The sequence below is a fragment of the Schistocerca americana genome, chromosome X (genome assembly GCF_021461395.2).
Source record: "Schistocerca americana isolate TAMUIC-IGC-003095 chromosome X, iqSchAmer2.1, whole genome shotgun sequence".
Taxonomy (NCBI): domain Eukaryota; kingdom Metazoa; phylum Arthropoda; class Insecta; order Orthoptera; family Acrididae; genus Schistocerca; species Schistocerca americana.
Genome location: NC_060130.1, coordinates 694520689 through 694547139, shown reverse-complemented (window position 1 = coordinate 694547139; position 26451 = coordinate 694520689). Strand labels below are relative to the sequence as shown.

The following is a 26451-nucleotide window of genomic DNA, read 5'->3' as shown; positions in this document are numbered from 1 at the left end:
TTGCAGACAGGCACAATTAAAAGACTCTTACATAAAGCTTTCGGTCGCACTCTTCATCAGTAAAAGATAGACACAATCCATTCACACACACAAGCAGGCACACCTCGCGCACAGACGATCGCCAACTCTAGCATCTCTGGTCGGAGATTCAGGAGTTGGCGGTCGTGCGTGCATGGCGTGTGCTTGATTGCGTGTGTGAATGGTTTGTGTCTCTCTTTTACCGATGGAGGCTGTGGACGAAAGTTTTATGTAAGTGTCTTAATTGTGCCTGTCTGCAACTTGAGAGTCTTCTTTACAATGTCTTACATTGTTGATATACCTACTTGGAGTTTCCATTGTTTGATTTGTTAGGGAACAATGCATTTTGTGTCACGCTGCTTGTGGGTTGATTGTCTAATTTATTTTGTGTGTTGGGGATTATGGAAAAAGAGCAAAATATAAATTTGCGAAATGGTCATGCAAGCGGATTTGTATTATGGACCAATGAGCCAAATGAAAAGAGAAGGAAGCTTGAGTATTAACGTCTTTTCGAATACGAGGCCCCTGTAGATGGAGGAGGAGATTTAGTGTTTAACGTCTCGTCGACAATGAGGTCATTAGAGACAGAGCACAAGCTCGGATAAGGGAAGAATTGGGAAGGAAATCGGCCATTCGCTTTCAAAGGAACCATCACGGCATTTGCCTGAAACGATGTAGGGAAATCAAGGAAAACCTAAATCAGGTTGGCCGGAGACGGGTTTGAACCGTCGTCCTCCCGAATGTGAGTCCAGTGCGCTAACCACTGCGCCACCTCGCTCGGTCGTGGAGATAGAGCTCAAGCTTGGACGGAGGAGCCCGCATCTCGTGGTCGTGCGGTAGCGTTCTCGCTTCCCACGCACGGGTTCCCGGGTTCGATTCCCGGCGGGGCCAGGGATTTTCTCTGCCTCGTGATGGCTGGGTGTTGTGTGCTGTCCTTAGGTTAGTTAGGTTTAAGTAGTTCTAAGTTCTAGGGGACTGATGACCATAGATGTTAAGTCCCATAGTGCTCAGAGCCATTTGAATTTGGACGGAGGAAAAAATTTAGCCGTATCTTTTCAACGGTGCCATCCCGTCATTTGTCTCACAGAACTGAGTGAAACCACGAAAAATCAAAGTATAGATAGCCGGACTGAGGATCTAACCACTGCCCTCCCAAATACGGGTCCAGTTTCTTACCATCGCGCAACTATTTTCTTTATTGTCAGTTTCTGAGTTCTTGCCGTTCTCATAATAGCGTCCACCTTTCTTTATTAACTTTTCCGTTTATTAGGCGTTGTGCTCCATGAGGCCTGTACCATGGGTATCGTTGCACACTGTAATTCGCATTTTATTTAAACAAGGGTGCATTAAGAGGACATTGTTTTTGCATATATGATGTTTCACAAACTTTAACTCCATGCCATATTAATTACTACTAATCTGTTACATAGAATTAATTAAAAACTGACAACGGCTAGCATGGAGAAGTAGTAGCTACCCCAGCAAGACATGCAGGTGAGCTGTGAAGTTTGTACCGTGACTGAGAGGTACTGCCAGAACAGAATCTGTGTTTTTTAACAATGACATGATTCCACCAGGCTGTGCTTTAAATTACTTTATTTTAACTACTAGTTTCAGACACTGTCCCCTTCAAGAATATCTATAGTAACAGATGTGGACACATCGTTGTCAGTGCGTTAAGAAATAGTGTGCCATGCATAATTGTTGCCAGCACTGTGGTCAACAGTCATCTTCTAAAACATAAGGTGCATGACATGCACAAAGTGCTTTCGGAAAAGTATCATTACTGTGTGATTAAAATGTCACATTTAGACAGAAGCATAAGGGAAGCGAACCATGTAATGTTTAATGCAAGTCATACAATACGCACCTGTTCAAATTACTGTCACATGTACGTGAATAAGAAGCTGTGATCATAGGTTCTGATTCGTACTTCTATAGGTTCGTCAGTATGAGAAAGCCACGCGGAAGGTTAAGTGCGGGGTTGGGAGGCAGGTTCAGACACAGTCTGAATCTGTTAGGAAGTCTCAATACAGTGCACATTCCGCTGCGGCGTGAATGACTAACTCTGATAAATTCTGATATCAGTTTTCTTTTGGGAGTGAAGTAAAATTTCAGTGTGGACAAGTGCTCAGTAATTATTTAAATGACGTCTCTAACGTATAGGCCTGTAGGATACGGAACCCAAATGACACGCGATTGTTTCGTTAACGTGGGGCTGAACTGCATAAACAAGCAAGAGATTAAAATACTGCACACAAGGTAAGCGTTGATACGTACATCGAACCAAAAATTATTCATCTCCGGAAGATAACAAGCTACTTCCGTGTAACTACGCCTTTAGCCTTGCTCATCAGCACCACATTAGTTTTCTGCTATATTAGCAGGTCCTTTGCGTATCCATTTCCTACAACCCATTGCTTCCTTCTTAATGCTGCTGTATGCGCTGCCATCCATCTCATCATACAGGATCACAAATATCAACCTTCATCATCTTCACGTCCACATACCCTTATAAGACTATTTTTATTAGCCCCTCCTTCCCTTTAATATAGGTCCAATCCAGTTTCTTTTCTGCCGTTTTATTATATTCGGTAATCTGCTTCGCTGTCTCACTCTTCTTAGCATCTCTTTATCCATCACACTATCCATCCAACTTATTCTTTCTGTCCCCCACCATGTCCATAACTCAAAGGCATCCAGCACTGCTCTATCTTTCTTCATCAGTGTCCACGATCGAGCACGATAAAGGAGGAAACTCCATACAAAACATTTTATTAGTCATTTCCTCAAATCTTTCTCCATATTTCTGCAGAAAATTGTCCTTTTCTTATAAAATGCCTACTTCGCCATTGCTATACTGGTTTTAATTTCTGTGCTGAATTTCCAGGTGGTGTCTGTCCTGCTTCCTAGGTATTTATAGCTTTACATATATTCTGGTATTTCTACATCCAGCATTACCTTTGCCATTAGATTTCCTCCTAGTGCCATTACTTTTATTTTCTTTGTATTAATTTTCATTCCTTAAACCTTTCCATTAGATTCAGTAATATTCACAATATCCTGTAATTCTTTTTTCCCCTGTTTCAAGAAGGAACATGCAGTTTCCAAACTGTCGGTTCCAAACCTCAAACACTACATTCCTCTTCCTCCAATTTTTACCCCCTTGTCATTTAGTGGGCATTGGTCGATCATATAGATTCAAAAGGTTGAGAGACAGACAGCAGCCTTGTCTTACTCCTTGATAATGACATTTATTTGGCGAGTAAGAGTATTTGCAAAATGATTAGATCCCGTAGAGCTACAAAAGGGCGGGATGTTGACTTCTAGGTGTCACCTTCTACTCCAAATAATCCCAGGTATTTTTTGTGAGATTAAGATCGGTTGATTTAGTGGTACAATCAAGGCGTGATAGTGTGCCAGAGTTTTCGTATAACGAGGAACATAGAACAGGGTGCTTCCACTGCCCAGCCAGCCGTTGTGGCCCGTGCGGTTCTCGGCGCTTCAGTCCGGAACCGCGCTGCTGCTACGGACACAGGTTCGAATCCTGCCTCGGGCATGGATGTGTGTGCTGTCCTTAGGTTAGTTGGGTTTAAATAGTTCTAAGGCTAGGGGACTGATGACCTCAGATGTTAAGTCCCATAGTGCTCAGACCCATTTGAACAATTCAACTGCCCTACTAACAGGTTTTATGCAACACCTTCAAAAACCATGCGCGAAATTTTCATTTTCTGTCGCTCGTTATGTGCGAACTATCTGTCCTACAGAAAAAATGAACAGGTCCTTTCTGTATAAAATTTCAGTTAAACTTTTTCTGGAATACATTTTCGCTGGAGGGCACGGTTTTCGAGTTATTCAAGGGAAGCACACTTGAAGGTCGCTTTTGTACATTTTTCTTGACTAATTCAAAAACTACGGCCGCCCGCGAAAATATATCCCAGTAATATATTTAACTATATTAAATTTTCTAGAGAAAGATCCTGTTCACTTTTTTCTGTGTGCAAGAGAGAGAATACGAAAATCTTGTGAGTTGTATTTGAAGGCGTTGTGGGTTGCATAAAACCCATGCATAGGTGCAGCTGAATCCCCTGTGTGTGTAGCCCTGTAAACACAGCCGTTGTCAGTTTAGAAGACAGGAGTTTCCACATCATACTCATCAAGGAAGTGTAGAAGAAAGGACAACACCTAGTCACCGAGAATGTTGAAATGAATATCATGGTTTACTGTCACGGTAACCTACGAGAATGAGTTTGCCCAAGCTATGGTACGGAAACTACTACCAAAATGCCACAGAACCATCTCCGACGTAAACTGCACCCTTCGCACACTCCCGGATTAACACCATGTTGTGCCGTTGGTGTACTCGACGCTCTAAATTATTTGAAAATAGGGAGAGTTGCGATTGATTGGACCACATCTCCAGATAGCTAGTGTCCAGTTTCTGTGTTGTGCAACCCATCGCAGACGTGCATCCTCATGTGCCACTGTGGTCAATGGCTTTTCGCGCTGTATCTCACTCTAAATACCCATTGCATACAGTTTACTCCACAGTGTTCACTCTACAGCTGGTTGAGATGTAGCTGCAGTCACTGACAGTAGCAGCTCTTGTCGGGATTGAAACTGATAGTCATTGACAATGCGTGTCACTAGTCTCCGGTCTCTTTCGGTTAGGATCTTTTTACGACAACTGTTCCCACATTGTGTTTCATGTTTTGTGAGTGGTACACTATATCTTGTAGACACTTTGGACAGTCCACGTTGGTACAACTACAAACTGGGAACTTAATTACCGGTGCGGTCAGTGACTTCTCCTAATACGATAGCTCCTTTCTACAGTATCTACAGCGCTCAAAAGAGAGCAGTATGTTCGTTTATGAATGTAATACTTGTTCGGTGAGTTTATGTGTTTTGTGCCACAACTTACAGAGATCTCTGTGTCCACTTAAATATACTATATACAGAGTGATTACGCTGCTCTTACTAATGAGTTATATGCAACCCACATTGCCTTCAAAAACCACACGTGAGATTTTCGTACTCTCTCACTCACAATGAGCGAACCATTAGTCCTACAGAAAAAAATGAATAAGACCGTTTTGTACTTAAATTCTGTACTATGATACGTTTCCGCTGGATGCCACGGTTTTCCAGTTATTCAAGAAAAAAGGCATTTCAAGGTCACCTTTTTACGTTTTTCTTGAGTTATTCGAAAACTGCGGCCTCTATCCAAAACGTATCACAGTACAAAATTTAAGTACATTGAATTTCCTACAAAATCGTCGCGTTAATTTTTTATGTAGGACTAACAGTTTGCTCGTAGCGAGCGAGAGAATATGAAAACCTTGAGCTTGGTATTACAAGGCGTTGCGGGTTGCATAAAATACATCGGTAGTGGCAGCTTAATCACGCTGTATAACGCGGCGTATAGGCACTGCTTCATACAATAGCATTTGTTTTGCAGATGGGTGATATAAGAGTTCCTCTTCCTACCAAATCAGCACAAATTTCCTGCCGCTTTTCCTATGGACTGCCATCATAATTTTTAGGATAAATCATGCTTAGACGCCATTCGACATTTTTGACGATTCGAGCTGTGTTCTTTAAAAATCTGTCTTGTACTCAAACCACAGTCGTCCGCTATGGCAACAGTCAACTGAGGTTGTGTTGGTTTTCATATGCTATTTTAGTGCAGCAGTAGTCTGTTAACAACAACCTCAACTTCTCTGTCGAATTTTGTATATCCCCGAACTATTTCTGATTTCCTATATGGTCTGTGTCTCATCTAAGGAATCTGGTAAGGCCGGTAAAATGATTACTCTGAAAAATCCTATTGATTCTTGACACATTGGAGACAAAATGTATAACAGTTATGTTGAAAAAATTTCCATGTTATTAGTGTTTACATGAAATACATGTCAACGGAGCCAGAATCAGTAGAATGGTGTGTACAGCTGCCGGAAAAAGCGGAGCACGAGTTAAGAAGAGCGGCCGGCGTCCTCTGAAGATGAACCAGTAATCGGTTTAGCGCCGCTGCACGGCTCCCTTGTTTACCGGAGCTACAACGCAATTCAAAAAGTCATTTTCCTTCGCGGCAACCCATGGGATTAGCCTGGGGAGCGCTCAGGCTGCCATCCAAAACACGAAGTGTCTGCCAAGCTACAAGACTGAAAGACTAATTTTCCTCTTTAAGTTCCTCATTACGAAGCTGATACCCAGTGCATTTAGTTCTTGAGCGGGGTATACCAAAGTGTCTGGAAAATATACACCCACAGACTACATCACGCTATACCAACAAACTTCTCTCCCTTCGTAATAACTTAACCATCAAAATACAAGCGATTCGTTGATAACTAACTACATCCCAGATAATCCCCAAAAGGTTGGAGTCAGCAAACTAAAGAAAGTTACCGCAACCAGTGTTCCTCCGTGACAGTTGTTTTGCCTGCTGTGTGGTTTAGGTCTTCTTTGGACTTTATGATGATGTTTGGTTTGTGGGGCGCTCAACGGCACGGTCATTAGCGCCTGTACAAAGTCCCAGTTTTTACACAGTCCATTTTCTTTTCACAATCCAAGCTAGTCATTCACACAAATGATCTTGAAACTATCAGGATAACAGATACAGAGAAATCGGGCAGAGAAAAACCCAAAAACCCAAACGCGGCCGGGAAGCGAACCGGGACCCCGTGATCCAGAGGCAGCAACGCTAGCCCCTAGACCATGAGCTGCGGACTTCTTTATCCTTGTTTCCGCTTTTACAAGGATCACACATGATGGAAATTTGCTCAATAATGGGACATTAAACATAGCTCTTTCTTTTTACTTTCTTTGTTATGCATTGCATTACTGAGCAAGTATGCTGTGATTTCCTTACATCGCTGTTTCCACAATGATTCTCCACTACGACCATTAGTGCATCGTTTCTTCTCATTATTCTACAATGTACTGGATTGTTGAAGGAAGCGAAAGAAATGAGAGTCAAATGTGAAGCGGCAATTATTACTTCAGCAGGTCATATCCGTTCTGTATTGCAGTTCACTGACACCTATTTCTAAATTCAGAGTTTTCTTTGCTTTTGGGTAAGAAAACCGGTAACTGAATTTCTCAAGATAATTTCTTGCTGTCTCTTTCGGAACGGGAAGTTGGTTGCCATTAACTGTAGAAGATAACTGTAAATCATACCTTGGGCTGCAGTCAAAGTGTGTTCCCTACGAGAAGAAAATTAGTATTTTTCATATCTACAGCCGTTCTTCTTCATTTTTTTACTTCGATTATGTCTATCAGATAGAGAGGAACAAGTGCTATTCGTCTCTAGCAATTGCAGTTGAATGTTTTCTATATACCTCCTTTATATGAAGGCTATTAGCAGAACAGCTGTTATGTGCACTTCGTAAATTGATTTAAAAACCTTGCAAGCGACTCAAAGTTGTCAACTGAAACGCACGCCCGAAATATGATGGACTAAAATACTACCTACTATGCTTATGAGCAATAATGACAATACTTTCAGCTGTATTTATTAATTTTTATTTATTTACGACCGACTTCTGTGGTACAGTTCACCATCTTCAAGCCCCTAGATACAGCAAACGTATAATTTATCACACTATACAAAAGCAAAATCATAATATTCAATACATATGTGTGCGTGACCGATGTATTAAAAATGTAGAATATCAATTACAGAAAGTGACTCCACTGTAGCAAATTTGTAGTAATTGTTGGAAAACTATAAACAGCCAATACTGTAGACAACTGTTAAATGCTTTGGTGTACAATGGGGGATGAAATAGAAAAGTGTAGCAGAACACTTATAGAGGATGTCCCTAAAAAGAACCAACAAACTTCAGCGAAAGGGTTCTTATACAGAAATAAGTAAAAAATGTTAAGTAAATATGGGCTGTAAAATGCATACCTTAAGAGGTATGAGAACTTGTTCATCTTCGATACTATGAAACAGATCTCTTCTACTGCAAGATCTTTGCTTTCCATCTTTTAGGAGGAAGAAGTATTGGCCAAAATAAGGGAAAAAGTCTACTAAACATGACGTCTAAAATGCATACTTTAAGAGCTATGAGCACTTGTTCATCTTCGCTAATGTGAAACGTACATCTTCTATTAAACAAGTGCTCACAGTTATTAAGGAATGGGCTTTAGAGCCCATGTTTCTCAGACATTTTGTCCTTGTTTTGGTGTCCCTTAAGTTTGTCGGTGTTCTTTTGGGACACTCTGTATTTAATTTGTTCACAACTGGAATGTTAAAAAAACTATCCACCTTGGGCAGAAATATTATTTATAATGTAACAGGTTACCTACGATGCTCCACACACTTCATCGGACTACGGTAGGTATGCAATATGGAGTGGAAATTTTATAAGCGTGGTATATTTTAACAGTGAGATCATATTAGTAACAAGACAACATAGAGTAAATTGTATCTCTCTATATACAATACATGTAGGTATGTAGTGTGTTGTGATTATACGCATTATTCCGCAGGTCACGTTTGCCGTGCATGTTAACGCGACCGCATTCGGAACGGGGGTTATGATGGCCCCGGTTCGAATCCGCACGGCTTTTTATCTACAAGGGTTCAGCGTGTCGGCCAGTCTGCCTGTGGTTTTTAGGCCGTTTCCAACATCCTACAAAGTCAGCAATTCCAAAAGTGGTTTATATCGATCCCAAGGGGTCTATCCCAACCTAGAAGTCGTCCATACCACTTAGATAGCTCGCAAACAAAATTTCAAATTCCTCTCACCGAGCCGAAGCTTGCTCCTGTGAATGTCACTGTTTGGCTCATCGGCTAAGAGACAGCGGGGCAATTCTTTATTTTCGCTGTACTGCTCGCACCATTCAGCGACGTTATTAATTATTTTTCCACCTCCACTCGGTAAGGTACTAGTCCTTCTCCGAGGAGTGGAAACAGCATCTCCAACTGCTCGTGATGGGCCAAGAACTGTTTCGTCACATATCGAGACTATTTATTTGCTACAAAACATAACGCTGCACAACAATCACTTCCCAGTGGCTACATACGAAAGTTCTGTGTTACAACGCTGATGTTGGTGGTGGCCAGACACAAGACATCTTGTCAAAGTCGACTGACTTCTACCGACTTCTGCAGGTCCAAGATTAGGGAGCTCTCGCCCATCTGTTTGTGGACAGACTATAGTTGGTACCACACAAGTTAAAGTGGATCAATGTCATACTGTTTTGGAGTGGCAGAGAAGAGTAAGTAAATTATTTTATACCATATTTTCTTTTTGTAGTACCTTCGACTGCGTGGAGACGCGCTGATCTTGACTTGAGGGTGAGAATACTGATTTTGAATGCTATGTCTTCTCATATTTGCCTAATTGGCTTAATTTTTGCCCACAGATAACTGATACTAAACAAGGCCGAATCTAAAAGGAAAAGTGGACAGGACAGTGTTGATTATTTGAAGATGGCTTCATTCAATCGTTGTCGGGCAGACGATTACCTATGTGTGTTTTATGCAACAAAGGGGTAAGCAATGACGCTATGAAACCATCCAAGGTGCAGGTCATCTGAGAAGGCGTCCCCCTGATGAACTAGTAAAAATTTGAAATACTTAAAGAAAAACTCAGAAAGATACCTGCGGTGGACAGAATGTTCACTTGTACTTCACAAAGGGATGATGATGGTTTGCGGGCGTCTTACAATACCTTGCAACTTAAAGCAAAATCTGAAAAACCGCTTACTATCAGGGATATTTTGCAACTATTCAAGAATTTCTGAATACTGCTCTCCACAAACCTGCTTATGATGTACTCAAAAGGAATTCTTTGAGCAACCACGCAGTTCAAAGACATGTTGATGAAATACGTCGTGACACTAAAAGCAACTTGTGTAATTGTTTGAAAAACTATCCATTTCTCCGCACAACTGGGCGACTCAGTTTTATCTGGTAATGTGGGATTATCGTTGGCACATATTCGTTTTGTTACGGACCGAGAAATATTCGCGAAGAAATCTCTTCGCAAGAATTGTGACAGCACGTACAAAAGGTGACTCAATATTTAATGTTCTGAATGATTATTTCAGCAGAAATCGACTGATTTATTAAATATGATTTCAGCAGCAGCATATGGAACACCTGCCATGGTTGGGTACTATAGTGGATTTATAGGCCATTTAAAACGAAATGTACCCAGGTTGTTTGCAGTGCACTGTGGCATGCATTGACAACGCTTAGTTACTAAAGATTTGAATGGTAGATTGGATTAGTCTCTTCTCTTTGTCATTAAAGCAGTAAACAAAATTCGAAGCAACGCATTGAATTCTAGGTTATTACCGCTGTTATGTGAAGAAAATGACGAAAACTTTGATCAATTACTCCTTCGCACAGAAGTACGCTGGTGTTAAAAGGCTTATGTTTGACAATATTTTCCTCATATTTTGAGAATGTTTCAGAGTTTAGGGATGTTAACACTCAAGGTTTGAAAGAAAATTTGATCAACTGGAAACCAGACATTTCTTACTCAACAAGTACGTTTTCTAAATTTAGTGACATTAACTTGTAGTTACAATGTGGCAGCCTGAATCTAATAGCACGAAGTCCATCATTTCAACTTGTCTTGCCATAACTGAACTAACGGAGTGAAACTTTGGACAGTCCGAATTTTTCCAGTTTCCCAGACAAAGGGTCGGCATGATGACATTTCAACTTGCGCTCAACATTTAAATGTCGTTTAAAGACGGACTTTGAAACTGGATTTGACTATGCAAATACCACATTCGGTTATCAATCCATACAGTGATGTTTAAAAATCAGACATCATATTTCAAAAATTACTGATCGGAATAAACACGGACGAAGAACCTAGGTACAGTTTAGTGGCGGATGTCAGAAATTCTGATTTCAGTCACGAAAACCTGTTACTTATACTATATTATTAAGTATTGCGAGTAAGTTTTTGATAGCTTAAAACCGTCAGGTGACTTGCGGAGTATGGATGTAGATGTAGAAATCACTGAAAAGGTGATTTAAGGTTAAACCTAATTGAAAATTTGCTAATAAAGTATCAGGCTCATCTCTCCCATTGAAAGCAGGTATGTCTCAATTTCACTAGATTTGCGTTTGACGCCTTTTACAACAGTAAATGTACAGAACTTATATTTTGTACGTTTTTTACTATTCATTTCTACACTGAAACCCATCAAAGTGAGTAGCGCTGTATCAGCTGTCAAAAAACACATTTGAAGTTGATGAATTTGTAAAACTTCAATGTATGAAAGGCAGCGGGTTCACCCGAAACACGTAATCTACGAGTCAAAAATGTTTAGGGACTTCTGCACTAGGTAAATACCGAGGTGGTTCCTATGTTCCACCTCAGATACACGCAACGCACCTAGAATACTTTCTTACACTTGCACACAAAATTTGTTCTATACGCATACAGATTAGGTACATACACTCTTCTGTCCTGAGGGTGGGGGAGTGATTAGGAGACACGATCTTAGCTGTCTAGTCTCTATAAACACTTACTCAGCAACAGCATTATTCCATCTCGTCCATGTAACAAAATGTAACGTAATAACTAACTCCGTCCGAAAAGGTCTCATAAGGCCCAATGTTACCGACCGATCGCCGTATCATCCTCATTCGACAGCCATCACAGGATGCGGATATGGAGGGGCATGTTGTCAGCCCACCGCTCTCCCGGGCGTTGTCAGTTTTCCTGACCAGCGCCGCTAGTTCTCAATCATGTAGTTCCTCAATTGGCCTCACAAAGGCTAAGTGCGTCCCGCCCGCCAACAGCGCTCGGCAGACCTCGACGGTCACCCATGCAAGTGCTAACCATGCCCAACGGTGCTTACCTTCGGTGATCTGACGGGAACCTGTGTTACCACTGCGGTTAGGCCGTTGGCTTAACGTAATAAAGAAGTAAATAATTCGAAGGGTGTGTTAATCCGAGAAAGGTCTCCTATATGATAAAAATGTATCATGTACGACAGAAATACAGCATGTGTTGGTAGTTGTAGGTTGATGTAAACTTCCCTATCCAGTGAGGGATATACAGTTTACTCTGTGTTGCGTTGTTACTAATAGGATCTCACTCTTACAATATACCTTGCTTATAGAAATTCCACCTACATTAATTAGACGAAGTATGTGGAGCATCGTAGATAGCCACTTGTAGCATGTTACATAATAAATAATACTCTACCCTGCGTGAACAGCTTTTTAACATACGTTTCAGTTCTAACCAGACTGAATATAACCGTTCTATTTATACGTTTCTGTTCCATCCCATGCAAATGACACATTGACACAACAGCATTTGACAGCGTTGTGTGATCGGCATAAGAGGAAGACAGTCCTCGACAACCATATACACCTACCGTATAGGCTGTTTAGTTTTCCAACATTTATTACAAATTTTTTACAGTGGAAACACTTTCCGTAGTTGATGTCTTGCATTTTTAATACTATATGGGTCACACATACATATATAATTAAAATTGGTTCAGTCAACATTTTATCATTTAAAAAAGTAAATAATTTTTATGTGTAATATGATATAGGATATGTATGTTGTATCTAGAGACCTGGAGACGGTGAGTTGTACCACCGAAACCGGTCGTAGATTAATAAAAACTAATACATACAACTGAAAGTATTGTCATTATTTTCCATCAATGTTTGCTTTATTTTGAACGAAACATGGTTCACCTATCCATTTTACGTATGATCATTGGTCTGTAGGGAAAAGAATTTTTTTAACTATACATACTTTGTTAGGATGTAGCGTTTCCTGCCAGAAAATTTCTTTCTGCTTTTCTTTCTTTCGCTTACGCCATAGTCTCGAAGCGATCGCAGGGTCGGCGTGGTTACAACGGAATTGGCAGTGTTAGTGTTAGGGATGGGTGGATGCCCTTCCTGCCGCCACCCCGTACCCCCCAGTACAGAATCACTGTACCCCAACTGTCTGCGTCTCGTGTAAATAGTGAAATAATGCGGGCGTGTTTCAAATGTCTGTGACGCGTGTAACTGATGCGGAACGTGGGGACCAGCCCGGTATTCACCTAGCGGGATGTGGAAAACCGCCTAGAACCAAATCCAGGCTGGCCGGCACACCGGCTCTCGTCGTTAACCCGCCGCGCGGATTCGATCCGGGGCCGGCGCGCCTACCCGAGTCCAGGAAGCAGCGCGTTAGCGCGCTCGGCTACCCTGGCGGGTCGTTCTCTGCCAGGAAATAGTTTTCTTTTACTTAGAGACCAGTGATGATGCCACACAATAATAGGTGAACCATGTTTGATTAAAAATTAAATAAATATTTAGTTCCAAATATAGATAAAATTAAAACTGGTTAAAAGAATATGCTTAATATTTGAGGTTGCATGAACAGTTTGCACATCAGAACTTGAAGTGATGGACATTGTGTCATTCTTAATGGAATGATAACTGAGGTAATAATGTCCCACATCAGCGCAGAGTCGGCATGGTTACTAACGGGTGTGGCATTGTTAATTTAAGAAGTGGCCGGATGCTCTTCCTGTCACCACTCCGTTACCCGCCTCCCCCCCCCCCCCCCTCCCTCCTGTCCCTTAAGTTTTCTAAACGTTTGCGAATCGTGTAACTGCGACAGGACTTGGGCATTGGCCTGTATTCAGCTAGTCGGATGTGGAAAATCGACCAATAACCACATGCAGGCTGACAGACCTTACTCTCGTTGTTAATCTGTCTGGTGGATTCGATCCTGGCCCGGCGTAGCTACGCGTCCTGGAAGCGGGGCTACAACACGTACAGCTATCGGGGCTGGTGTTTGCTAAATTTGTATAACTAATAGAAATCGATCCCTTGTTGCTATAAGGTGGCAGAAATAAGTACTGGCTACACCCACATTAAGCATGCGCACCTTTAAAGATTCACAAAATTTTGACGATATTAATCATGGCTGAATACGATGGTTTGCCTCGAGGAAACATAAAAGTCAATATTTATGTTTATAATCTTAACTCTCATAAAAACTGAAGGAATTTCAGTTACGCAGCGTTCGTTCGAAAGAGTTTCAATAGTTATTTCCACGGTGAACGAAGTAAACAAGCATGTCTGAATCCGTTGGTTTAGAATATGAGCTATAAACTGATTATTTATGTGTCTATATATGTGTGTGTGAAAGAAAGAGGGGCGACGAGGCTGGGAGAGTCGAGGGTGTGACAGACTGAGGGACAATCGAAGAGAACCTCATGAACCATCAGCTTAGATGAACATTTGAAATGTACACTGTGGAATGTTAGTTGACCGTTTCGACCGACTAAAATTGAAGTTCTTGTTCTGGAAAAGCCTGACAATAATGCCACATTTCACTCTGACTAACGTTGCGTATTGAACGTGTCTGCATGGCTCCTGATATTGCACAGCACAAACGAACGATGATTTCTTTTCGCAGAAGCATTGTCTGTTGGCTGTGTTTTAACTCTTCGTTTCCTATGTCTTCACATTGTAACCGGAGTACCGAATGATTAGTCGATTTTCTATGATTCTTTTCACTTACAACTAAAGGCCCATGATAGATAACGCCAAAAAAAGGCACTTGCACTGTTACATATGTTTACCCATGAAAACGATTTAAATAGGAAACTTTTAAGTTCAGCTATCTCACATACACCAGTTGCTTTTTTCATCAACCACTGCTAGTGATCAGTCTCAAAAATTACCTTCATTTACCTTTTCATCCAGTTCAACTTGGATAAAATCACATTTGTCACATTTTAATGATTTTAGAGTGTAATTCCCTAGATTTGAGTAAAAATTTCTCCTGTCATAATGATGAGAAATAGGAAACATTGCTTTCGCTGTGATTTCACCGTTATACCGTAGTCTTTCAGATAGTTTCTGGGTCTATTGAGATATCAAGAAGCATAGAGGATACTGACCAACATCGCTCCGACCTGAAATGAAACGAGGATGTGAGTCGTCTTTTAGTGAAACATTTGTACGTGGCAGTATATAGTGGGTACTCATTCGTTTTTCGAAGTATCATAAAGCACCTTCACACAGCTATGTGGCTTCTGGAAACACTTCATCATTCTTGAATTTTAATTCTTATAATTTTTATGATAATTTGAATGTTTATTGCGTGCTGAGTGTTGTTATTCTTATGCACAATACTAAATGTTTCTAAATTTCATGGAAAAAAGAGCAGTCCATATGAAGGATAAATTGAACATGCGACATATACAAATGCAAATAGCAAGGACTTCAACGAGTGGTTGAGAGGAAGCTACAGACATATAGTACACTTGTCACAGAAATTTCATGTCAAAATAAATAAATCACGAAAGTCTCAATATATGAAGCAGAAAAAGCCATAAGAACGTGTAATGATCCTAACGACGATTTGCGAATCGTGTGTTTGTCAGATTCCTAAGGCTATGATTAACTGTTGTAGCTGATTATTGACAACTAGCTGAATACCTAAAACAGGACTGATTTTGCGGATGCTGCATAATACTAAAATGTGCGTTTATAATCCCAAATATCAAATAATTTAACTTTCATTTATAGTAAGCGGCGCACCAGCAAAACGTCCATATCCGACGATCTCTTCTAAGGACCGCTTCTTCTTTTTTTTTTTTTTTTTTTTTTTTTTAAGTGAAAAAGGAAGGATTAGAAGTAGAAGATATTAAGGAACTGCCAGGAAGTTTGTTTGAACGGCGAGGCATGTCCTTCGTTAAAATGGTGCAGCCGAGCTTTGCGGCCGCGCCTCAGAAAAAAAAGAGTTTGAAGTGTTCTGTCGATCCTTGAGCAAGCACGGTACGCCAAGAGGCTGACATATGACCAAACAAGATTTACGCAAATGAAAGTTAATGAAGGAAAGTCTACAAGTCCTCGAAAGCTCTCACAAGCGAAGCGAGACGAAACAGAGGGCCGCCGGCACGTAGGCGCAGCTACGTCATATCGCGCCGGTCACTGTTTGTCGCTAACGACGCATGCTGGTGTGCGGCAGAGTACTTGGCACGATGCGGGGCGGGTTATGGCTCGAAAATAGAAACGAAGATTACAGTTTAACGTCCCATCGATAAAGAGGTCATCAGATACGGAGCAGTAGCTCGGACTACGGGAGGATGGAGACGGAAATCGGCCGCGCCCTTTTCAAAGGAATCATCCCAGCATTTGCCTTAAACACTTTATGGAAATACCGGAAAACCTAAACATTGACCACCGGACGTGGATTTGAACCATCGTCCTCTCGAATGCGAGTCCACAGTGCTAACCATTCTGCCACGTCGCTCGGTGGTTATCGGTCGTCTTTTGTTTCCGTCATCCTTATTTGAAGTATGTAGTTTCAACTAATATATCTTGTCCAGCGACATACGGAATTTTTCAGAGTAAACATGTCTACTATGTCGAATGTCATTACGGCGAATGTCTGCTAGCATATACACAAAGTGGCCAGAAGAAGTTGACGTGACACAGGTACGTTCTAATAGGTTTCCGTAATTTCTGAAACACTCCTCACAACCACTGAAAGACACGTGCCGGTAATATCATATACTGAACACGACGACCGAGATAATGGTACGGTAGCGCAGAAGTTCAATTCTCGAATAGGTAAGAATACGAAATACTTTTATGTTATCTGCAGACACCTAATCATATGTCAAGTCACATCTTCTTGTTACAATATCCTACTCTAAACAGAGAAAGTAATAGCTAGGTCCGTGTGCATCTGCTTATAAAAATGGATTTTTAGCCCAGTCGGCCAAGGGCGCAATTTACATACAGATTAACTGACCTTAGAGAATTCCATGAAAAACAATATGTTTATTATAATGCTACCCCCACCGCTCCGTGTTCTTCCAGAAATGATTATCCAGTGACATAACAGCGAAGTATTTCACGACCGGTTGTCAAGATGATTAAAATTTTTGTGGGTGTTATATTCCATCGCTGTATAAAACACTTTAAAATACAAACTATACAACCAACGTCTTACAACAACGGCCTTCAGCAGGGGAAAACAAGTTTTATAGGAGGAAACCTGCCCTATGTATTACAAACAGTCGGTATCAATACGTCACATTACTGGAGCTTTATTGGTCCTAGACTACAATAAGCTAGTCATGATCATGACGTGAGGGAGAATCTAGAAATGAGGCACCTTTCCTCCTGTAAAGCCAATCTTGCCCTGAGGAAGAACGCTGTAATACAACCGAAACGCCGGTTTTCAGTTTATATTTTAAAGTAGTTTATCCAATGACGCGGTACAAAACCCAGAAGAACTTTAATTATCTTCATTACCTAGTGTTGGTTCTTCATTGTTTCTCGTTGGACACACCCACGTCCACCCTTCTTAGGATGCAAAATACATGACGCACTGTAGAAATTAGTAACAGGCTATTATCGAGACTGTCGTTCAAATACAAGTCGTCGTCCTGTATTCACCGTCATTGTTGAGAGTACAGACACCTTTCATGTGCTTTGGAGCTTAATATGCAGCTTTGTAGGGTAACGATCGCTGGTGTGTGGTGTGTCTCTAGGAGGCTGGTGCTTCCCTTCCTCATTTTGAGGACAAAATTTTCGTGACTGGCGCGTAGGATGCAGTCACGAATCTTACAACCTAAATTCACGTCGTACATTAATAATACCTCAGGGAGCTTTGCAATGTCCTCAGTTAACAGCGATCTTCCCTGTATCCCACCCACGGTATCTATCATGTAAACAGTCAACAAAATTTGCCGTTTTCGAAATACAACTCCGTTGGACTCAAAAGCAGTGTTCAGATGTGGTAAATGGCTTTTCGGTAAGTAAAGACAGAACGAGGCAGTAACTTTTAGAGATCCATGAAGGAACTGTGATAACTATCCATCCTCTGTCAGTGAGACTCGTTGTCATTGAAGGTTCATGAGCATAGCGTGCTCTATCACTCACTGGGAAAAGTTGAATACTGAAAAAGCAACCTCCAGAGAGTTCTTTCTTGACCATACCCCCTCCTTTTCTTTTTCTAGGGAGTTCTGTATTGACCACATCCCTTCCTTTTCACTCTCCAGTGAGTTCTGTCTTGTGGTCATTACATACAATGTCGCAGGCGACAAGCACGATACTGTCGAGTGTACAATAAAAGTAAATTAAGAAAGAATTCCCAATTTCTGAAAAAGAGATCTACAGAGAGTACTTTCTTGACCATACCCCCTCCTTTTCTTTTTCTAGGAAGTTCTGTATTGACCATACCCCCACCTTTTCACTCTCCAGTGAGTTCTGTCTTGTGGCCCACACATACAATGTCGCAGGCGACAACCACGATACTGTCAAGCGTACAATAAAAGTAAATTAAGAAAGAATTCCCAGTTTCTATTCTTGTTGTTAAGCGTAAAATTCCGTGCATACCCGCTGTGTAGACTGTATCTCAGTTAAAATTGTCAATTCGCGTTCTGATTTCCACGCCTTCTTGGTGACTAAGTCCCAGTCATCAATGCATGGGCTAGAATCCTCCGGTGTTAAAAGTGATCTCACGCTTATCCATAAAAATGTTAGTCCAGTCCCGGTTATTCTAGACTCCTACACTCTAATATCGAGAGGCTACAGATGAGTGTACTCCGTACTGCAGATACGGATGAGCGCAAGGCCGTTGTAGGCAACCCAGAATTTTTATCGTTCGTATATCCCTAAATGCAGTGCGCACTACCATATCATCTTTGGATTCCAACACTTGCTTGACAGTCATTGGCTTTCTTGATAAAAACTATGAAGGACATAGTCGGAAGCATAGAACATCAGGCCAATAACACAAGTTCAACGAGCGCGTGTTATGCATTAGCAAAACCCATAATTTGGTTTTATTGCCAGATGTGATTCGACTCACGGACAAGACGCGCTTGTTGAAATAGCAGCAGCTGGAGTAATAACGGCTTCTGAGTATGTGCTGCAGCGCATTTCTTCACACTCCAGCCAGAGATACTGGCGGGGTGAGCAGCATCTCGCAGCAGCCGGTCATGCGAAGAAACGGCAGTCACGAATCAGATTGTCAGCCGATGAAATCAGCGGCGCGCCTGTGCAAACAGGCCAGCGCACCCACTTACTCGTAGGTGCCAGACCCTGACGTCCCGTCCTCAACAGACTCACCGTTTCGCAACCGCACCGCGTGCTCATATATTCACTGCATAAAATGTTTGGAAAATTTAATAAACGGTTTCCACGTCCAATAGTAAGATAGGTGGCGGAAGAACAGAATTATTGTTTGACGTCTTTCGACACAGAGGTCGTTAGAGATTGAACTCCAGCTCAGACAGACTAGGGCGTAGCTCAGAATTGGACATAGCCCTGTTCGAGAAATAATCCCAGCATTCGTACTGTAATGATTTAGTAAAACCACTAGAAACTTTATTAGGATAAAATCTTCGTAATTTTTCCTACATTGGTACTAAGCTGTGATGAATATCATATGTTTATGTGCCTACGTTTCACCTGATAACGCTGGAGACAGCCTCAGAATATCAAGTGTGTGGGCGAATATGTCTTTACTCCCTCAAGTCAGTTATAGGCAGTGGCGCCTACAGCCTGTCTCATATTGATGGGCCAGTTTATAAAACAGGCGGGCCTAACATCGAGTTTACGTGGATAAATATGAAGGGCAAAATATAGTTTAAAGGATTACTTTATATACCTTGCTCAATTCCGCTTATAAATCCATTATAATAGATATCACGCAGTGCCAAATTTGGTTTCGATGCAAATAAACTTTATGTAGGTGTTCTGTGTTTTTATAGTCACTGTAAACTTATACACTGTCCAATCATATTAATGTGTTGGACGTCAAACGTGTAATAACCACTGACAGATGGCAGATGGCAGCGCTGATAGTGGGGGGAACATAGAAGTTGTCCAGGGGACACGGAAAGCAGTGCAGTCATGTAGTCCTAGTCGTAATGCAGAATCGGAGCGATTTACCTGACGGCCAAAAGGCCTTGATTATTGGCTTTCGGACCAACGGTGGAAGACTTTTCGTAACGGATAAGTTTGTCAGCTGTTCGCGTACCGCTGTGTTTTTTAGTATACCATGCATGGTAAAATGGCACTTTCCAAAACCGGCGCTAGGGCAACTGTGGTGCAACACGGGCCATAGATGACAGTGGTGAATGATGGCTGCGGAGATGTGTACGGCGTATGGGCCTCCGCACCCGGCGCCTGCTTCATCTCCCTATTTGACTGCTGTTCATCGGCGACGAAGGCTCGAATTTGCACGTCATTACGGTAACTGGACGTCCACTGAGTGGTGACATGTGGTCTTTTCAGATGAATCACTTTTTGTGCTCCATCGGCGTCTGAAACCAAACAACCTGCTACCATCGTCGGAAGAGTCCAGACCGGAGGAGGGAGAGTTATGGCCTGAGTAATACAGTATTTCCGTAACATTCCACGGGTGATATCATCTTTCCGGAAGGCACAACGTGACAACACATGTATGCATCTATCCTTGGGGCCATGTGCACGCCTACGTGCATATTGTTTATCGTCGTCATGATGGTATCTACCAGCAGGACAATACCACGTGTCACATAACTCGCAATGTACGTGCGTTGTTCGAAGAGCACCATGATGAGTTTACCGTACTCCCCTGCTCATCAAACTCTCTGGATTTAAACAACATCATTCGGGCTGTTCGCGACATGAATCCTCAGCCGAGAAACCTAGCGCAGTTAGCCAAGGCACTGTAGTCAGCACACCTGTTGATACCTTCCAGAATCTCACTCACTCTCTTCCTGTACATCTCGCGGCAGTTCGCTTTGCAAAATGTGGTTATTCAGGCTTTAGACAGCTGGTCACATTTATGTGACCTGACAAAGTAGTTCTTTTGTGTATTTATGTACCTGTATCAACGAGATAAAATTTTATAGAGCGATTACGTCCGCAATATTGGCAGCGAATTGAGCTTCTATCTTCTCTTTTTGTCAAGGGCATCATCTTGTGTCCTACGCCTCATTGAAAAGTCTCTCTCGTTGCCGTAATATGAAATAGCTCATGCTAGCAAATAGTGTTGATTTCCTTATAAAGTGGCAGCAATGAGCAAAGTTTTATTAGAAATATGGATAACGTTTTCGATGCAAACAAAATTGGAAGAAGATTCAAAGCATAACGATGACTTCACTTTTTGCTTGCAGACGGAATGTAAATCAGTGTTATTTGAATCTGTGCTAGTGAAGATCATGGAGTAACCATCGAAATGCATTGCACTTGTATAATAAAAGCAGTGACTGATTCTGTCATTTTGCTGGTATTTTAAGTGTACAATAGCAGACTCAAAAGCCACTCCGCGTTGGACGAGAATATTTTTAAAAAAATTGTGTGGCACTAATTTACATAAATAAATAAGTAAATAATGATAATAATAATAATAATAATAATAATAATAGTGACTTAAGAGGCAGTAAAATAATTAATATTTCAGTTCTACAACATCTCCACTTTTTTTAATTACTGTGGCCGTAAATACAATGGTCTCTTTTGCTACCTGACTACAGTCACTTTCTATGCAACCGTCCGCTAAATCTACATAGCCTGATATTTTCTTTCCATTAAAAACAAGCCATCGGCAGAGCAGCAAATTAATTGTCAATCTTCAGTCTGGTTTGCTGTTCATTAAGATAAGAGTTTTTACTATCTTCATTTGTGCCTCCAGTGATTCAGTATGGCAAGAATAATTTTGTGCCAGCGACAGTAACATAAAATTTTGGCTTTTTCGATTTAGGCAAGTGATTCCTTTAATTATTCACGAGTTTAAAATAAAACGTCTCTCAAGTTAGCTGTCTATTGTATGTAAAACTTTATGAAATACAAAATATTGTAAATAAGTAGTTTTTACAGGTTCCAGGCTGCCTTTATTCGGCGAATCATGAACATATTCCCCATGATCTTTAGGCAATCTTCGAATTATATCAAGAGAAAAAGAGTCCGTGGGAGTATTAGCACCTGTTTTTGTTGACACATCTACACTTTCTTTTCAAACAGAAGTGGAACCTGAGTGTGATTCACGCGTTCGGTTGAAATGGTGCCTTGTAGATTCTACTAAGTTGATTGCTGCAGCAATATCATAATCTTTGCCCTGAAGGAAATCATTATGACCTCTTTGAGCGAGTCCATGATGCGCTGTGTACCGAAGTTCATGTTTTCTACGCATCTTCTGTCTTCTTGACCTTTTGGATCACATGTTTCATTTAACAGAACAGCAGCTGATTCATTCTCTTTATCGTTTATAATTTTTTGAAGGACTCCCAAACAGCTACAGAGTTTTTATATGTGTAGCTGTTCTCACGCTGCTTAAAGCTGGAATTATACGCTGTTGCTCTTTTCCAATTACTAAAACCCTCACTTACAAAACCAAGCGATTCGCTTTTCGCACCTTAAGTTTGGGGGCGGAAAAATAGACAGACAAAACAAAATGCAGCATCATTTCTGAGTCTATGTTCCAGCGATGGATGAATTTTGTAACAGCCTGAAAATCTCTTTTTCTGTTTCTAAACAAGCGAAAAGAAAAATACCTTAATAGAGGTTGTTTTGATTCACAGTAGGTTTCGTAAATACATCACAAACTGAAGCAGACGGATTAAAGCTCCTGGTGTCACGGCTAGGAATGGAAAATAAATCTTTACTTTTATTTTTACCGCGTTTTTCATTTCCCAACCATTTTAATTCTTCTGCTGCTTCCATTTAATCATCACACACAATTTCTTCTACTTCACTTTCTGGATCGTGAAAACTGAACATTTAATGCAAGGTATAAAACACGCACACACAGCCAAAACAGAAACTGGGGAAGAACCGTTTGTTCAATAGATCGATCGACTAGTTCGTTCGCTTTTTGTTCAATAAGTACGGATCAATTGATGTATGGATGTTGACTTAGTCGCCATAAAGTTCAACTCGAATATATTTCTGTTATTTCTCTAATTTCTTATGGGGCAATACAAAATTTAACAAATTACCAGAGCGGTTCGCCACGTGCCCATCGCTTTATACAAATTAGTTCAATTTTATAAAATAATGTTTGACTTTGGACTTTGACCACGAAAGTTGCCCGTCTTTTTTGGGGGCTGGTCAGTGGGTGAACCAAACAAATTTTCGATGGGCTACCCAGCCCACTCTAACCCATCCATGACGCCGCCTACAGTTCTGGGTTATATGAGGAAGTGGAATGTTGCGTCCTGGTGGCATAACATGTTCATACCTTGATAATGTTTATGAGTTATCAAATTTTCAATTACATAGGACATGGTATTCTCGAGATCACCATAAACTGCTGTTAAACAGCCGGCCGCTGTGAACGAGCTGCTCTAGGCGCTTCAGTCTGGAACAGCGCTGCTGCTACGATCGCAGGTTCGAATCCTGCCTCGGGCGTGGGTGTGTGTTATGTCCTTAGGTTAGTTAGGTTTAAGTAGTTCTAAGTCTAGGGGACTGATGACCTCAGATGTTAAGTCCCATAGTGCTTACAGCCACTTTTTGCTGTTAAACAAAAACATTTATTACTAGGCAGGTTTCACTGAGAGACCATCATACGGCACCGGTATTATAAATATTGTAAAGCACAAAGAAATATAGATGGCCATGTGTCTTGACAGGAAGTAAAAGGAACAATTAATACCCACACAGTTTATCCAAAAGCATGGGTTTATATTGTTCCAACAATGACACCACTCATGTCATTGAACTTCAGTACACAACGGGAAAGCTGACTACAAAACATGATACATACATAAAGAAATCATATGTGCGTATAACTGAAAGTAATCCCTGAATAACCCAAATTAACCGCAAAGTACAAAAAATTGCCTTTAGGGGCCTATCTGTCATTTGACTTACCAAGGCGGTAAGTGTTTACATGGCACAGCAGAATGCCGAAAATTAGGTGGACTGATAACATGAAGAATGAGATTGTTCATCGCAGAATGGCTGGCTCTGAGTACTATGGCACTTAACATCTGAGGTCATCAGTCCCCTAGAACTCAGAACCACTTAAACCTAACTAACCTAAGGACATCACACACATCCATGCCCGAGGCAGGATTCGAACCTGCGACCGTAGCAGTCGCGCGGTTCCGGACTGAAACACCTAGAACCTCTTAGCCACCGCGGACGGCCATCGCAGAATCGGCGAAGAACGGAACATACGGAAGACACTGACGAGAAGAAGAGACAGGATGATTGGACATGCATTACGACTTCAGGGAACCAACCTCTGTGGTACTACGGGGACCTGTACAAGGCTAAAACTGTTGGCGAAGACAGAGGTTAGAATGCATACAGCAAATAACTGAGGGCGTGATACTCTGAGATGAAGATTTTGGCACTGGAGAGGAATTCTTAACGGGTCGCGTCAAACCTCTCAGAAGACTGATGACACAGAAAAAAGTATACTCTGCCTTAATATCTTATCTAATAGGAGCTTCATTTATCTTACCCTCATGAAAACTTTCCTTATAAGCGAGCTACAATGTACTTTTGTACTTTTCGATAAAGTCCACTCACATTAATGTGACCACCTGTCAAAAGCGTGAAAACTACCTCTTGCAGCGCTGCCGCTGCGAAACGCGTAGAGAGTAAATGATGTTCTCAAAGGTACGGACAGGGATTTGCAGCCAAGGCAACTACAGTGCCACGACCAGCTTCACTATGTACCTTGGTTGATGATCCGCGGTGCGAACAGCCCGATCAAGATGTTCCACTGATTCTCGATTGATTGTAAGTCTGGGGAGTTCGTTGGCCAGGGGACGCCGGTCAACTCATTCCTGGTGCTCTTCGAACCACGTGTGGCACATTGCTCTGTCCTGCTGGTAGATGCCATCGTGCTGTGGACAATCAAATTGCACTTAATGGCAGGCATGGCCCCAAGGATACTTCCTTTGATCCAATGTAACTTCCAAACTTATTTGATCACCCAAGGAATGCCATGAAAGCATTCTCCTGACCATAACGCTTTCTCCTCCGACCTAGACCCTTCCGAGTGTCACCTGTCGCCGCTATATGGACGTCATGTTGTATTATTGTAATGCAAATTGCAGGCTTCATCGCCACTGAACAGCAGTCAGCATAGGTCCGTGAACAAGACGCCTGCTGCAGACGCCCATACGCACCAACGTTCTCTGAACGGTCGTTGAGGGGACACTATTGGTAGACCCTTGGTTCATCTGATCGGTTAGTTGCTCAACAGTTGCAATCCTATTAGTTCGCACACGTCTCCGCAGCCGTCGTTCATCCTTGTCGTCTATGGCCCGTGGTGCATCTCAGTTGCCTCTGCGCCAGTTTTGGATAGCGATATTTTGCCACGCACGGTGTACTTCAACCACGTCGATATGCGAACAGTTTACAAACATAGTCGCTTCGGTAACGCTTCCCCCTTTGGCCGTAAAGCCAATGATCATGCCCATTTGGACGTCAGACAAATCGCTCCGTTTCCGCATTACGACAACGACTGGATTGTTTTTCCGCGTCCCCTCAACACGCTATATCTGTCGTCCACTGCTAGTACTGGCACATGCTGTCTGTGAGTAGTTACTGCAAGTCGACGTCGAATATAGATGGTGGTCACGTTAATGCGAATCCGTGTGGAATCCGTTACCACTTGTTGGATGACTACTTAGTTGAATCACAATAGCCACGTATGATTTGAATGCCAAAGCACGCACACACAGACAAGGTAGCACAATGAAACCATGCACCAGACTTTGATCGTCAAAGAATATAACACAAAAATATACGTTATCTAAGATAAAAAAAGAGTGTAAATTCGTGCATATCCACGAAACTAACGACTAAGAAATGCGTTAAACCAATTCTGAAAAACGCGAAAGAAAATGATTTAAGCAAAAAACCACTACATAAGACCGGTATTACACTGTGTAAATCAATAGTCAAACAGTCATATTTAGAGTACACCAGGAAGCGTGAGGCTAAGGGTAAGAAACAGCCAGACCAGAAGTCTATTTGTGTGTGCGTGTGTGTGTGTGTGTGTGTGTGAGAGAGAGAGAGAGAGAGAGAGAGAGAGAGAGAGAGAGAGCGCGTATGGGAAGGGACATTACCTTAATGACATCGCATATGACTTGCTGATGGCACTAAACAGCGAAACTTGTTGTCATAAACAAAGAACTTAGTGATTTTTCACTAAACCCTGCTTGTTAGGCTGCCCGGAATCTTCATAAATATTTAATAGGTAAGCTGAGAACCAGTCTCCGTACCATAATAAATCATACATGTTTACAAGAATAAATAAAAATTGAAATATAGATCCCACCCTGCTTTACAGATCGTCAACGCATTGATGTCTATACGACATTCGTTAGTTCATTTTACCTGTCCGACTAATGACTACTATAATTAAGATGGAGACAGAGTTTTTAGTATCGTGGATTTCATGTTGTTGGTAGCAGTCTAATGAAGTTTCTTTTATTTTAGTTATGTTATAGAAACCTAGCTAC

General features: G+C 41.5%; 1 protein-coding gene and 1 non-coding gene across 3 annotated transcripts in view; one reads left to right on the top strand and one right to left on the bottom strand.

Annotated features, from left to right (window-relative positions):
• LOC124555664 (protein Wnt-16-like) overlaps positions 1-26451 on the top strand; it is a 776949-nt gene that overhangs the window by 592875 nt on the left and 157623 nt on the right. The gene's annotated exons all lie outside the window — the stretch shown is intronic.
• On the bottom strand, positions 724-796 carry Trnav-cac. The gene has a single exon. It is a non-coding gene; the product is annotated as a tRNA-Val (tRNA).